Below are 17,500 nucleotides of genomic sequence, written 5' to 3'. Positions count from 1 at the left end.
ACAATTCGATATTTAAAGAAGATATTTTAATATTTTTATAAGATATTATTAGGAATTGTACAGGGTGATTGAAAAGTAACTTCCTATTTTAAAATACGTGTAAATTATTTATTAATTATACATTTTTTCTCAATTTCTTTTTGTGTTTTTTCTTTCTGAAGTATAAATAAAACCAGATGCTAAAAGTTTTCCTCTCATATCCAGTTTAAAAAAAAATACAATTCAACTAGTCCTCCGTCGGTTACGACGACGAGGGTTCCAGTTGATCCGATCAACAGAACAGCTTGCTCGTGATATTAATGGGCATGTGCCTGAGCACTCCGTGGACACGTGTACCCTTAATGTAGGTCTCAGGGAGATTCAGCGTGACACAGAGTGTGAAAAGGTTGGCCCTTTGAAATACAGGTACTTCTCATTTTTACCAGCTGACTGGATTGCAACGTGAAATAATGTGTCTTGCTCAAGGATACAACCTGTCGCCAGGAATTGAACTCACAACTATGCGATCGTGAGCCGAATACCTTAACCACTAAGCCACAATTAATAAGTAATTTATAAGTATTTTAAAATAGGGGATAACTTATCAATCACCCTGCATATAAAACTGTTACAATATCTTATGTACTGTAGAATTATAACACAATTATTGAATTATGTAGAATTATTGCACACAAATCATAGCAACAAATTGTTATTTGGATCGTTGAGTCATTTGCAACCGGCTGAGAACCGCTGGTGTAGACGCTTTATACTAACTTTTTATATATCGATAAGCGCATGTCTTTTTGTCATTGCTAAATATTCATAAATAAATTTCAAGACGAAAGATTCTTTACGCATGTATGTAAAAACTTAGAAACTAAATACTCGGAGTTTCGGTCCATCATAAACGTGAAAACATGAAAAATGAAAAAAACAAAATAAAAAAAAACAGGCATCGGAGAGGAGATGCATACCCTGCGCTCACACAAGGATAAAATGAAATATAATTCAATAATCTAAGACGAATTCATATTTCAACAATTTGACATCAAGAGTGATTTCCCCCCCTTATCGTTTATGCATGTGTAACAAAGTAAAAATTCATTTTGATTTACCATACCAAAATTTAATGAGTTCGAGCCACTCACCCAATGAGTATTTCTGCTAAATTTGGTGGAAATCCCTTCAGCCGTTTTCCAGTAACTTTGCAAACACACAGACAAACAAAGACGAACGATTACAATACCCTATTTTCGCATAAGCGTGCAGGGTTATAAAATATTTTTTGATTTTATTTTTGATTTTATTGCATTTACTTTATTTTATTGTATTTTTCGAAATTGCATTTTTTTAGTCGTCACTTCATCTATGCATCCCATATATGGTAATTCTAGTATTTGTAAAGAGTGAAATGTGTCGAATATGTTTATTTTGCCTGATTATATAATGAAACTATTTGCTATCTATAGCATAGTCTGGTGAATTCAACAGTCGTTCTAGAAATAGCTACTAAATCTCCCTTAATTCGAACCCTGGTGTTAATTTGATTGCCTAAGAACATTAAGTCAGTTTGGTTTCGGATGACCGAATGAAGAAAAAGATATTTATCTCCTCCTTCCCATGCTACATAATTTTCCTTCCGCTCATTGCAAATAATACATACACAAACGCGCGCGCGCACACACACACACACACACACACACACCACACACACACACACACACACACACACACACACATATTCTCTATCTCTCATACACACATATTCTCTATCTCTCACACCCGCGCACATACGCATATATTTATGTGTTTGGGTACTCTGTGTGTATATGTATATGTGTGTTTGCGTGTGTATGTGTGTGTACGTGTTTGTGATTGTATGTTCGTGTATATATATGTGTGTGCTTGTGTGTATTTTGCCTGTGTATATAAGAGATGGAACAACTGTAATCCCCCCTCTCTCTCTCTCTGTATATACACACATATATATATATCACTAGATACACACACACACACACACACACACACACACATATATATATATATATATATATATATATATATATATCACTAGATATATGTCTGTGAGTGTTTCTTTGGATATGTGTGCCTGTATATATGTATGTGGTTTGTGAATATGTACACGTACATATTGCGAGGACTATGTAAGTGTACAGGGGGTCAAATTAGGTTAATTATTCGGGTAGAGCAAGCCGATTAGGTCACAACACTTAACCTTCCTGTACGTATAGACGTCACCACACATTTCTCACGAGTTGTACACGTCCAGCTGTCTAATTAATTTGCCACTTCACTTACGCTCTAACAACGTGGAAGTTGTGGCATTAACCATCAGCGCATGTGCCAATCATTCTTGCAGTCAGAGCAAGGTATTGTTGTTGTTGTTGGTGATCATGAGAAGGACGAGGAGGAGGATGGTGGTGGTGGCAGTGGTTGAGAATCCGAGAAGGTTCAGGTTCCATTAGAGTATATTTTGGATACACACACACACACACACTCGAACACACACAAGCACAAACACACACACACACACTCACATCCCACACACAAGCATACACATATAAACAAACTTACTAGCAGGTACATACATATATGTGTATACATACATACATACATAGATACACACAGACACATATTTGTGAGTGCATGTGTATTGATATATAAAACCTCACGCATACATAACACGAGATTCTAATACTTACCTCTGCTGACATGAAACTCAAGCAATCAAGAAATAGCAATGATGGTGAATGTGCTTGTTGTTGTTGCTGTAGTGGTGGTTGTGACGGTGGTGCTTTGTGTTGATAGTAATCGCGGTATTGGTGGTGATGCCTGCAAAATATTAATGGAGGAATATAACCTATTGGGTTGTCTCTAGCACATGTACGTACTCCGTGACGGCACTAGAAACAAGACGAATTAATGTTGTTCGAAACAAACTTTGTCGCCAGCTATGTAACAACTAGCGATGATTTAATCTCTGAAATCGAAACGCCCATAGCCTATATATAAATGGCGAAGGTGGTAACCTCGATAAAGCTGGAAGCCGCAAACCGGAAATCATGCGCCCGAATGGCTGCGATCGAAGACACTGCTCAAATGTCCAGGCCTCCATACTTAGGGATTGCGATGCCTGCTTCATCTGATGACATTTGGATAAAAGAGGAGCTAAAAACAAGAACATACACTCAACTAAATTGGGATAACATGGATAGTAGATTCTCAGGACTGGCGCTCGTAATGAAGGAAAAAGAAAGCACCTCAAGTGGACGTCCGTGGTGTGTATATCCGCACAAATATTGACGGTGAGTTGTAAACCTATCGAGGCCAAGATCCGCTTGGAAATGTCGTGGTGTATCTATTCTGGAATATCTAACCGCTTTTGGCTCACTCCCTTCCAGGGAATGAGTGATGAAAGTACGCTTGAATTTATATGTATGGCGATAGCATTTAGTCTATGAATATCCTTTCTAATAGTGACACAAGGCCAGCAGTTTTAAGGGGAGAGGGAAAATCAATTACATCGATCACTGTGCACAACTGGTACTTATTTCATTGACCCCGAAGGAGGAACTGCAAAGTCGACATCGGCAGAATTTGAACTCAGAATGGTGCAACGCATTTCTTTGAACGTCCTAATATTTCTAGCAGCTTGCTGCCTATTTAAGCTATTAATATATATCCAAGTAAACTAGGGCGGTGAGCTGGCAAAATAGCACTCCGGATAAACTGCTTAGCGGACTTTCGTCTGTCTTTACGTTCTGAAGTCAAATACTTCCGAGGTAGACTTCTCTTTTTCATCCTTTCCATCGATAAAATAAGCACTTGTTGACCACTGGTGGGGCGTGGGGTCGATGAAATCTACTTAACCCTCTTCCGTAATTGCTTGTCTTGTCCCAAAAATTGAAACCAATATATATCAAAACAGAGTGAAGCCTTGTATGAATCTACATGAACTTCCGACAGGCATGATAACGAATCTGCTTCTAAATCTGACAGAGATGGTTTCGCTGCACAAAGCTTAATGAGGTCACATAACGGAACGTGAAAGATCGATTGTGATAAAAACACGAAACTTCCAACAAGATGCTGTTCGTACCGAGCCGTAGTGCCACCTTCTCTATTCAATTCTTCCAAGACATACCAATTATATCTTCAACGCTTTAAGAAGCGGATTAGCTGCTAGTTGGATCCAGTACGAGCTATGATGGACATCTCTTAGCGAGACGTCAAACAAAGTCCTACAACTCGCTAATATGCATAACCTGAAGCCTACCCATATTGAATCTCAGATGTTCTAGTGAAACAAATGATGTTTTCATCAAAACGGTAAATAAAGAATTGACACTTGCAGACGTATTGATTTGTTTTAAAATAATATTTACTACAGTGAACTAACTCCATCATTCCCTCAAAGCTTCGGCGTCCATGCAAAGACGAAGAGCTCATCAGTATTATTAAAATCTATGTGAACATTCAACTTGCATCGAAAACAATAATTGCACCGAACAAGTTACAAAGCCATTTGTTATGAAGTCCCAAAGCAGGCGATGTGTGCTACTCTTTCATAAATCAAAGAGCACCAATGGATGGGGACTTCCAAGCATTGGTAAGGCACTATGACATTAATAGATGAATGTTTCCTCATTCACTGCACCTAATCGAGACATTTAATGTACTCACCAGTTTTAAGTTCCGCAATTCAATGAAGTCAGTATGTTGTAAATATACTATCAAAGAATCATATGCAATGTTTTTCCTTGCAACAAAACAACCAGGATCAAGATATTTAATCCCAACAAGACCGAACAAGGGCAATACAATATCAGCAATGAGGACCCCTGGTGCTTTGTTGATTTTCTTATTCTTGAAGGTACCTTCGCAGTGAACGATTTGCACGCCACAAAGAATATGATCAAACCGTACTCTAGTTTTAAGCTGTGCCAGTATTATCCTTTTGCAAAAATGTTGTGCCATCCGTTTTCGTCCTATACTATATATGAACTAACGAAAAATGTAGACGAAGAATGTAAGATGCTATTCTTGAATATCAACCTAATGTAAAAATTAAAAGTGTCATTGGAAGTGATTACAATATGCACACTTCTCAGCATGAATGCTTCTTGCTACGATTTTTCTATTAAATTGAAGGTTCAAGTTCATTTAAAGATTACCGAAAAGTCAAAGTCGAAATTTGTATTAAACGTATAAAGAAAAATGTGTAAACAACGATTGCTGGAGAGCGATGCCCAGTGGGATGCAACATAACCAGAAGCATCTGCATCTCAAACAGTAAAGGGCTTGAGAGTTTTTTTGATCATGCAGTTAAAACGCTATAAAAGATCCAATCGGATTTTGTTGTGTGGCGACCTTCCCGACAAGTATTTCAAGCACCAGATTCAACAGTTTAAAAGCGGTTTCATCACACATTAAGAGCGTATGTCACGCGGTGAGTCATCATTATGTTCAGTCTTTTTAGAGATTAACTGCCACGAATTTAGTATGAGCTGGAGATGGAAGGATATCTATTATTAGCGCAGTGGATAAGACGGCAGCAAATGAATTGAAAATTAAGGTGTTCTTAATTGGATACATCATTGGCTAAATCCTGAGTCTGAGTCCCCCACAAAAATGTTTAGAAACTAGCATCATTGATATCTGTTGCATCCACTTCTATCCTTATCTACAAATTGAAGGCGATTATTGTGGGCCCCGTGGGAAGAATTTTCTGTCATGCGGAATTATAAAATTTAATGAAATCTTGAGGTCTGATACTACACAGATTTCAATTTAAAAACACGATCCCTACTTTCCTACTCATGCTCTTGCATAAATTAGATAAGCACGGTTATGCCATGGCATAAATCAAATGTCTAGGAATCTTATGTCGCATGTCATCGAGACTACTGAAGTCGCTGAGTGCACCGAAAGACACGAATGAACTCATACCAATAGATAGACGTTTTCGACTTAGAGCTTTGCTGTCAAAATCAACAATACCCAAGTGTAATTATTATCAGTTGCTGAACAGTCTCATGAGAAATACTGCAGTGCGAAAGGCTATTCAAAGTTTGAAAACCTCATAATGCACATATTGAGAGGCTGGTATGAAATATTCAGTATTATCAAGGAGATAAAGGACATAGATCTAATATCATATGAGTTGAGGCTTATTGCAATTCTTATTATATTGGTACCACTATATATATATATATATATATCAAAATGTGACCTCGTGTGTACCGTTGGCGATTTTTTTTCCTCTGTCTTCCCTTCTCTGGATCTTTCCTTCTCCTATCTTTCCGACGAAGAGCTCCGCTCGAAACGTTTAACCCTCCTTCTTTCCTTCTTTCCTGAGCGTCCAATAATACTATATTTGTTCCACATCCTCGCGTTGTGTTTTTTTTTGTTTTCTTGTTTGGATTAACTATATATATATATGTATATATATATATATATATATTATATATATATATATATATATATATATATATATATATATATATATATATATATAATTTACAATATAAGGGCAAAAGAAAAATTCTAATGCCAAATAGCCGAATTGGTCCAATACGGTAATAACGAATTTTTTAGAAATATATATCTGTTTGTTTCGAGACGCATAAATTATAATGGTTAAGTGACAATTTCTGTCTTTTTTTCGGCATATTTGGCATTAGACTTTTCCTTTTGCCCTTATATTGTAAATTATTTATAAATTTAACATTTAAAGGTATTTTTTGATATGTTGGCCATTGATAAAATGTTTTTCCCGGAAAAAGATTTTATCCTACATCATATATATATATATATACATACATATATTGCAGTTCCAATATTGGGACTGTGGTTTTCCTCTGGACACTTCGAGTTCACTACGTTATAAAACTAATTTTATTTCTGAATGGAAATAATAAAATGATTTTATTTTCATTCCTCCTCCTCCTCACCAACAGCAACAACAACAAGGAGAACAGCAGCAGCAACAACAACCACAACAACAACGATGACGACGATGTTTCAGACTAGGTGTTAACTAATATATCTTTATTATTTCTAAAAGAGTATGGTGCAATTTGAAGAATATTAGGCTGCTATTTTGAGCCGTACGAACGCAAGGCAGCAAGGATCCCTCATTGACTGTTATTACAATCACATTATAGTGATTTGTTAACATACAATGTTGGGTTGTTGCTTTCTAATTCTTTAATTTGCACAGCTTAAAGGGATTCTATTTCCACACTAATGACCCAGTCAGTAGATGTCGAGTTGTAAGTAAATAATAATAATATTAATAATCAGTCAAGCAGCGAGTGCTTAAATCTATCTTGAGTAAAATCAATAACTATTTGGTCAGTGAATGAAACTTTTTTCCCATTATTTTGTAAAAAAAAAAAAGGAGAAAAAAATCCGGTTGCGTTTTCATTGATTTGTTTATTTCAGAAGAACATCAAGATAACAAGTACAAATATGTGACAACTTATAGATGTAGGAAAATTAATACGAGGTAACTTGGAATGAAATATATACATACATACACACACACGCAAACACAAACACACACACACACGCATATATCATTCGCCATGATAGATAGATAGCCACTGCACACATGTTTTTCTCTCCTTTTTTTCTCTCTTTGTTTCTCTCCTTGTTTCTTTCTGTGTTCCTTTCTGTGGAAGAGTATGGGCTCGAAACGTTAAAGACGTTTTCAATTCTCGAGCATTATACTAATACATCTGTTTGTTTTCTACACTACCTGTCTTCGTCTTTTGTATTTTTCGTGAATTCTGCACCCTATATATATACTTTGTATAAAGGATTTTAATCGAAGAAATTGAACCTAGGACTTATTCTTTGTAAGCTTGGTACTTATTCTCTCGTTCTCTTTTGCAGAATCGTTAACTTACGCGGATATAAATACACCAATATCAGTTGCCAAGTGATGGCGGGCGGAGGACAAACACAGACACAAAGACACACACACATAAATACACCCCCCACACACACACACATACTGGGCCTTGGTCGGACCCGAGGCTGTAGTAGAAGACACTTGCCCAAGTTGCCACGCAGTTGGACTGAACCTGGAACCATATAGTAGACTGAATCAGTATGCTATAATCAGTCTGCTATCCATAAACATATTTAAAACATCCAAGGGTATATTTTTTACCTCCAAGATATTATGCCCAGAGCATATGAATTTAATAGTTAATTCAAGGCGGCCACCTGGCAGAAACGTTAGCATGCCGGGCGAAATGTTTAGCGGTATTTCGTCTGCCGTTACGTTCTGAGTTCAAATTCCGCTGAAGTCGACTTTGCCTTTCATCCTTTCGGGGTCGATTAAATAAGTACCATTTATGCACTGGGGTCGATAGAATCGACTTAATCCGTGTGTCTGTCCTTGTTTGTTCCCTCTGTGTTTGGCCGCTTGTGGGTAGTAAAGAAATAGGTAGTTCGTCTGTCTTTACGTTCTGAGTTCAAATACTGCCAACTTTGCCTTTCAACCTCCGGTGTCGATAAATTAAGTTCCAGTTGCGTATTGGGGTCAATCTAAGCGACTGCTCCCTCACCAAAAATATCGGGCTTTATGCCTAGAGTAGAAAAGAATAAAAATAGATTATTTAATTAATTCACTGAGTATTAATTGAAACAGCTGTAAGGGATGGTGATTGATTTGTTGTAAATAAACAATTATTAACTTCCCAATCTCCATTTTCTTTTTCTTCTTTTTCTTTATTTTCTTTTATATGAATATAAACTATATGCTTTTATATATATACCTATTATTTCAAGGAAATTAATTCTCCCAAAATATTAGGTATTGAACCATTATTTCCTTGAATGACACCATACCTTCTTGAGGCTGTCATAACTTCTAATCGACAGGAGAGTCATCCTTTTTTAGTGCCTTATAAGGCGACGAGCTGGCAGAATCGTTAGCACGCCGGGCGAAATGCGTAGCCGTATTTCGTCTGTCGTTACGTTCCGAGTTCAAATTCCGTCGAGGTCGACTTTGCCTTTCATCCTTTCGGGGTCGATAAATTAAGTACCAGTTACGCACTGGGGTCGATTGAATCGACTTAATCCCTTTGTCTTTGTTTGTCCCCTCTGTGTTTAACCCCTTGTGGGTAGTAAAGAAATATATAATGTAACATACTCACCGGTAAAATTTTCACTTATTTACTCATTTATTTTTCTAAAATTTTCGTTGCATCTTGTAACCTTTACAGTAGTTATTGGCTCCCTGTCCATTATTCAGGCTGCGGACAGAGTTAACAACAAATGAAAAGGTTGGAAGATGCAACGAAATTTTAGAAAAAAATGTACATGAATGGAAATTTTACCGGTGAGTGTATTAAAATATAAGGCATTAAAAGAGAATGACTCTTGCCAGACACAACAGAATATGCTTCAACACACGAACTCCCATAAGAATCTTGCAAACCAAATCCTAAAACAAAATACACACACACACACACACACATTGGTACCCTTCGTTTGTTTAAATTACATAGATATAATGCTCTAGCAACGACCACTTTTTGAGATCTTGTGCAATGTCAGGCATTAAAGATCGGGTAAAAATGAATTACGAATGTATTGCTGTGATGTGTCGGCTACTACTACTACAACAACTACTACTACTACTACTACTACTACTACTACTACTACTACTACTACTCACATTCATATATAAGGTTCCTTGGAGGGGGTTGTTGCTAAGCATTCATCTTTCTCATATTGGCATATACAGTATATCATTTGCATAGATTTGAAAGTTAAGTCTATGATGTAGCATCTTATTTGAAAGGTAGGCATTTTGCCTACTACATTCCAACGAAAAATTATTGACACATAAACGGACTAATGGACTGAGGAAGGCTGTCATGTCTTTCATATAAACCATACAGCCATATGTGTGTGTGTGTGCGCGTGTGTAGATGTATAAGTAATTACATATATATGGTTATTGGTGGGTGTAGGTGTTTGCTTTCAAACCACTGGGTTCCGGGTTCAGTCTCACTGCGTCGCACTGTGGGCAGGTGCCTCGGACAGACCAAAGCCATGTAAGGTGAACTGGTAGACTGAACCTGAAAAAATCTGCTCGCATATATGTATATTCATATACATATATATATATATATATTATATATATATATATTATATATATATATATATATTAATATATATATCTTATAGGTGCTGGCGTGGCTATGAGGTAAGAAGCTTGCTTCCTAACCACATGATTCCGGGTTCAGTGACACCGCGTGGCACTTTACGCAAGTGTCTACTGCTATGGCCTCGGAACGACCAAAGACTTGTTAGTAGATCGGAAACCGAAAGAAGCCTGTCGTGTATATATGTATATATATATATATATATATATGTATATTGGCAGGGCTGGCCTGCTAGGTAGGCCAGCCCTTGATATTAAAATTAATATTACTTTATCTCCCTCAATTTTTAAATATATATATATATATATATAAGTAGGTGAATGAATTATCCTAATATGGAAAATTCGGTTAACCGATACCTGGGTAGCAAATTCACGTCAGAAAACACGGTTGAAGCTACATATCAAGGGTAGAAACACCGTGTTCTCGTGTGTAAATTTGTGTGTTTTTATTAATATGAATAAATGAAAGAATGGAGTCGAACGAATATTTTAACAAAATTCCTTTACTCTCGACACATGTTTCGAAGACTGCATACCAATTTTGACGTCATTGCTTATAACGGTTTATTTAAAAAAAAACAAAACAATCATTATCACTGTGGACACAATGTAGGCAGTCATCAAAAAGTTTTTGTTCGGCTTGAGACTGATAGAGGTTCCTTGTCTTTCCTGAGGAGAAGGCGGCATAATGCACCTTTTATTCCTTCAGAATTAAGAGTATGCAGTCTTCGAAACATGTGTTGAGAGTAAAGGAATTATGCTAAAATATTCGTTCGACTCCATTCTTTCATTTATTTATATATATATATATATATATATAATATATATATATATATATATATATATATATATATATATATATATATATATATATATATATACATATATATATGTAAATATTTATATGTATGTGCTTGTGTTTGGCCCCATCGCATAGCAACCGATGCTGGTGTGCTTACGTCCCCGTTACTTAGTAGTTCGGCAAGAAAAACTGATAAAATAAGTACTAAGCTTACAAAAAATAAGTCCCGGGATCGATTTGTTAGGACTAAATGCGGTGCTCCAGCATGGCCGCAGTCAAATGATTGCAACAAGTAAAAGAATGAAAGAATATATAGATATGCGCGTGTGTGTATGTGTATGCCTGCTTATATATGTTTATATGTATATGTATATATATATATATATACATACGAATAAAGTCACTACAATCATTGATTAAAGATAACTGAAATGAACCGTGAAATGTCAGGTGGTAAAAGAAAATCTGTCAGCAGAGAAGATGTTGAGGTTTATCGATAACAGAAATGCTTCTATAGATTGTCTATTTGGAAGTCTTTAAGTCTCTCTCTCTCTCTCTCTCTCCCACTTCCTCATTCTTACACACACACACACAACACACACAGACACTCACACACACACAGACTCACACACCCCACACCCACACACACACACCCATCAATCTCACACTTTGCGTTTGCTTTCATTTTGCTCCGTCTCTTTGTATTTCCTGGTTGATCAATGTTGTTTCATCTCAGATATTCTTTATGTACGTGTCCGTGCAAATATGTGCTCGTGCGTGTGTGTATATAAATATATATATATGTGTGTGTTTGTGTGGTGGGTATGTGCGTCTAGGCGTGTATACGTGTGCTTTTGTGGTCGCGTGCGTGTTGTTTTAGTAAAGATAATAACACTGGTGATGCACAGATCAGTGCAGCAGTAACTTTGGTTTCTTTCATTCAGTCATTCTGACACTTTCATCTTACTCTACAGTTTTCATCTTTGTCAACGTTTTTCTCTTTGTCTCTTTGTCTTGGTCTCTTTTTTTTCTTTTAACCCCATCTCTCTCCCTTTCTGTTTCTGTTGTTCTCTCTCTTTTTCTGGAGCGCAATAATTTTTTTTTGACATTAAATGACATGGCAATAGTTTACACCGGTTAACATGACACCGGTAGACGTAAACGTATTTTCACGTGCTCACACATATTTACGTGTGTGTGCATATGTAAGTGTAATATATGGAAATATGCATATAATGACCAATATGCAACAGGACGTGTCTGTCTTTATCAGGCCTGAGGTATCACATTGTTACTCATGATTCGTTAAAAGAACAAACCTATGTCATAGTAGACTTTCTACTCTAGGCACAAGGCCCGCAATTTTAGGGGAGGGGAGGGAAGCAGTTGATTAGATCGACCCTAGTACGCAACTGGTACTTAATTTATCGACTCCGAAAGGATGAAAGGCAAAGTCGACCTCATAGGAAAAAGACAGACGAAATACCTATTTCTTTTCTACCCACAAGGGGCTAAACACAGAGAGGACAAACAAGGACAGACAAACGGATTAAGTCGATTATATCAACCCCAGTGAGTAACTGGTACTTATTTAATGGACATCGAAAGGATGAAAGGCAAAGTCGACCTCGGTGCAGATTGAACTCAGAACGTAGCGGCAGACGAAATACTGCTAAGCATTTCACCCGACGTGCTAAGGATTCTGCCAGCTCGCCGCCTTCCTATTTTATAATAGAGACCGCGCTTAGAGTTTAGTGCGGAAAAGGTTGTTACAGCTGAGAGAGAGTGGGTGTGTGTGAGAGAGAGAGAGAGAGAAAGAGGGAGGGAGGGAGAGAAAAAAAGAGAGAAAGAGAGAGACAGGGAGGGAGAACATTTCATTGCATGTCACAATCATGTATTCAACGGGTTGGAAACTAATGATCGCACTGCCGATATAAACCGATATGGTCCATTTCCAGGAACTATGCTACGAGAGTCTCGTGCCAGATACTGTCGAATGATTTACTAATGCCAATTGCTGCTCACGCCAAATTGTATCGAGAACAAAGGACCATCAGTGAGTGACTTAGGGGATAATTTATCCGGCAGATCTGGTTTCAAGAAAGCCATACTGGACGTTATTATGTAGAGTGAGAATCAAAATGTCACAGAAATGTTTGATAAAAACCTGTAAGATGTTGAAGTGAGTGAGGTTCTTAGCAAGGTCAGAAAGGCTGTCCTTCTTGACAAGGGATACTCTTTAGCGGGATTCCAAGGATCAGGATATATCCCTGTAGAAAGAGGAAAATAAAGCATTGAATATGTTTATACATACATATATATACACAGATATCTATCTATCTATCTATCTATCTATCTATCTATCTATCTATCTATCTATCTATCTATCTATCTATCTATCTATCTATCTATCTATCTATCTATCTATCTATCTATCTATCTATCTATCTATCTATCTATCTATCTATCTATCTATCCATACATACATACACATATGGGTATGTGAACATACTGAACTTCTGGAATATTTTACATATTTTTACAGACCTTTAAATGCTTTGAAAACATAATTTCTAATTTCTTAATTTGCAGAGTGATTCCTGGTTTGAAAGCATGGCTTCGCAAATTTTGGTGCTGAGACAATTATTTACAGATGCAAAGTGATTCAGATGTTTAAACGTAAGTTTAGAGTCCAACTGGCGTAAATGTTTGCTAAAAACCATTTCTTTTTCCATAATTCTGTAATATTATGATGATGTTGACTGTACATATCCTTTCTCCTGGCCAATATCATTATGGTTTATGCTTGCATTTTACTGAGGCCAATGACATGAATATCAATGCCAAGCGCTTGGGTAGAAATTTTAACGATTTCCTTTTTGTATTGTGAGTGACTATGTCTTCCAGATAGGAAGAACTTCTTATATTTGTATCTTTTATCTTTTACTTGTTTTCGTCGTTAGACTGCAGCCATATTGGGGCATTGCCTTGAAGAACTTTTAGTCATATGAATCGACTCCTGTACTATTTTTCTTAAGCCTGGTACATATTCTATCGGACTCATTTGTCGAGCCGCTAAGTCACAGGAATATAAACACACCAACTATTGGTTGTCAAGCGGTTGCGGGAGGAGGGGGACAAACATAGACTCTAAGATACCCGCACATAGATTTATATACAGTGCATACATACATAATACATAGATACATACATATATAATATATAATATATATATATATATATATATGCAATGAATTAAATAGAGTTACAAATGATAATCCAATAATTTATTTATAATATGATATAACATAATATAATATGAATATAATATAACATAAACAATAATTTTTTAAAAATCCATAAAGCCAACAATGTGTTTCGACTTATATACATTTTTTGATATATAAACAATTCAATTGTTTATATATAAGCTTCATCATAGCAATCGGTGTGTAGACGGACGAAATTCCGTGTGAATCCAGCAATTCTTTCACACGGAATTTCGTCAATCTACGCACCAATTGCCCTGATGAGACTTATATATAAGGGAATTCAATTGCTTATATATCAAAGAATGTATAGAAGTCAAAACACTTTGTTGGCTTTTTGGTGTTTTAAATGATTATTTATGTTATATTATAGTATATTCATTGAATATTATGTTATTTTATAATTATTCGATTGCCACTTGTATCTCTCTATTTAACTTATTGTTTGGAATTTGCATTATATCCATATTTATGTGGCATTCAACCGACGCACTAGTGAATTGGATGTTTTACACGTTCCTTTGAATGAATGTTTCCTCTGTTTGTTATCTTGTATATATATATATATATATATATATATATATATATATATATATATATATATATATATAGATATATATATACATAGTAGACTGCCACTAATGCGGTAATCTGTAATCCGGAAAAATCAGCAATCTAGCACTAATTTAGGCAGTTTAAATAATTTCAAATTTCCCTGGGTCGACGCACCAACCAGCCGCTGCGATGTGTTGGTGCTACCTGTGACATAAACAAACTCGCATAATTTGTAAACAAAAACCGGATTTTCCAGTTTTTTTTTAAATTTATTATTATACCTTTTTCTCTTTTAGCTCCAGCCATGGTTCCAATGCATAAATGAAGTGCTTCTCGTGGTGTAAAACGTAAACATCGTACGTTGTCTATGAAAGAAAAATTTGAGCTGTTGAAAAAACTTGACAGCGGTGCGTCTGTGAAAAGAGTGTGTGTATCATACAGCGCTGGATCTTCGACAGCTTACGACATAAAAAAATACAAACAAAAGCCAGTTACTCCGTTTCTTTGCTAACAATGAACCAAAGAAACAATCAATAATTCATAATCCCGCAAAATCACTCAACCGGCACACTGCAGGTCTTAACGTTACCGCATAATCGGCAGTTAACTATATATATATATATATATATATATATACACATACACACACGACCGGCTTCTTTCAGTTTCCGTCCACCAAATCCACTCACAAGGCTTTGGTCGGCCCGGGGCTATAATAGAAGACAGACAATTCCCCAATTGCCCAATGTGCCATACAGAGGGACTGAACCCGGACCCATATGGTTAGGAAGGAAGCTTCTTATCACACAGCCACGTCAAGATTTTCTTGTCTCCGGATTTCCTCGTGCAAAGTTCTGGCCTTGTCAAAACATCTCTTATATACATATTATACATGTATTAGACGGCGTGTATATATTCATGTAAATTTGTATGGTACGACTGTATGTGCAATAAAAAAAATTCAGAAATACATTTAAATAAAAAAAAAAAAAAACAGAAATATCCTACGGCAATTTAATCTCGCCTGCACCACGTTGTACTTGTATTCAGCTTTAGTTCACAGATGGTTCAGTTGAAATATCATCGTCAAGGTATTTTGGTCAAGATGTCTCGTGGTTCAGATATTTCTCATATTTTCTCTCTTCTCTCAATTTCTTTTTCGTTTCTTTTATCCCTTTCTTTATTTCTCTATATATTAAGTTTACTATGAGCATGAGCGTGAGTATGCATGACATTCTGCAAGTGTCTCTGCGAGGTTTTCTACATGACAGAGTCTGCGTAAATTATTTCTCCTTTTTTTAAATATTTAATCGGGATAAGTGAGTCAGTGCGTATGCTGTACTGTTTGCAACAACGAACCGGATTGGCGAGGTAATATAATATTCATTTGTCATTCGTTGTATTCATTCCCTCTTTTTTTTTTTACTCAATTTACTTTAATTTATCTTAAGGCGGCGAGCTGGCAGAATCGTTAGCAACCCAGGCGAAATGCTTAGCAGTGTTTCGTCAGTCTTTACGTTCGGAGTACAAAATTCGTCGAGGTCGACTTTGCCTTTCATCCTTTCGAGGTCGATAAATTAAGTACCAGTTACGTACTGGGTCGATCTTATCGACTGCTCCCCCTACATCCCCCAAAATTTCGGGCCTTGTACCTAGAGTAGAAAAGAATTTACTTATATTTATGCCTTGCATTTCCTTCGCTCTCTTTCACTTATTTGCTAGGTAATCCCCTGTTTTTCTTTCATTAAATCGTCATTCACTATATATTTTAAGATATCATTCCCTTTTGTACGGATATTTCTGTTACTCTTCCTGTTATTAATTTAAAACAAAAATGTTAACATATTCTTGCCTTTGACTTGCACCTTTCTTCTTGTCTTTGTCTTGTTCATTCATCAATGCATTATTTCCTACATTCCATATGCCACCGTCAACTCTTTTCTTCAGTTCTGTCATATCCCATGCCTTATTTCTCTCAATCTTCTTTTATCCTTTCATATTCTTTGTCATTAATCCTAGTTATGTCTTCTTTATTTCGTCTTAACTTTTAATTCCATACTCTAGTTCTCTCATTCAGACTTTGTCCATCCATCCATCTCCTGCAGTATTCTGATCACATATCCAGTGTAACAGAGCTCTGACCTTTCAATACGAAGAGATGGTGGCTCAACTTCATTCATTCAAAGCTTTTTATCGAATGCCCCGCCCACCATAAAGAAGAAAAAACAACTATAAAAACCGCAGATCTGCATTGACTGATTGACTAAGTAGAATAACGTAAACCAACCTTTATCTACTCGTATTTCGCTCCGGCATTTCATATATAGGACGATATCATTTAGTGTGAACCTCCAATTTCAAGACGGATGTTTGTCATTTACGGGAGATTTATATTTACTATTTCTAACAGATTGTATGACTATGTACAGGCTTTCTTGTTGCCGCGTGCAAGAGATAATTGAATAGTGCGGTGATTTTAAAATAGCTGTCAGGTTTCGATTCTCGGTTGAGAAAATTAGTACACAGCCAAACGGCAATGCTTCTTAAAATAACTTATAAATGACACAATACTCCAGTTTGCTTAATCGTTTAGTCAAAAGGTAAAAATTAGTCAAAATAATTATGGAATGATGAAGAACGATAGGTACGTTAAAAGTCCTAAGAAATTAAGTTAAAGGTTGA

General features: G+C 36.3%; 1 long non-coding RNA gene across 1 annotated transcript; it reads right to left on the bottom strand.

Annotated features, from left to right (window-relative positions):
• Positions 1 to 8,563: 8,563 nt before the first annotated feature.
• On the bottom strand, positions 8,564 to 15,335 carry LOC118763970. Its single transcript, XR_004999743.1, has 3 exons — positions 15,100 to 15,335; positions 13,162 to 13,264; positions 8,564 to 8,603 (listed from the first exon to the last, which is right to left on the bottom strand). It is a non-coding gene; the product is annotated as an uncharacterized LOC118763970 (long non-coding RNA).
• Positions 15,336 to 17,500: the final 2,165 nt, after the last annotated feature.

This window comes from Octopus sinensis, linkage group LG6 (assembly GCF_006345805.1).
Source record: "Octopus sinensis linkage group LG6, ASM634580v1, whole genome shotgun sequence".
In the NCBI taxonomy this organism is placed as follows: domain Eukaryota; kingdom Metazoa; phylum Mollusca; class Cephalopoda; order Octopoda; family Octopodidae; genus Octopus; species Octopus sinensis.
The sequence above is the reverse complement of the archived record's forward strand: the minus strand, read 5'-3'. Positions and strand labels throughout refer to the sequence as shown.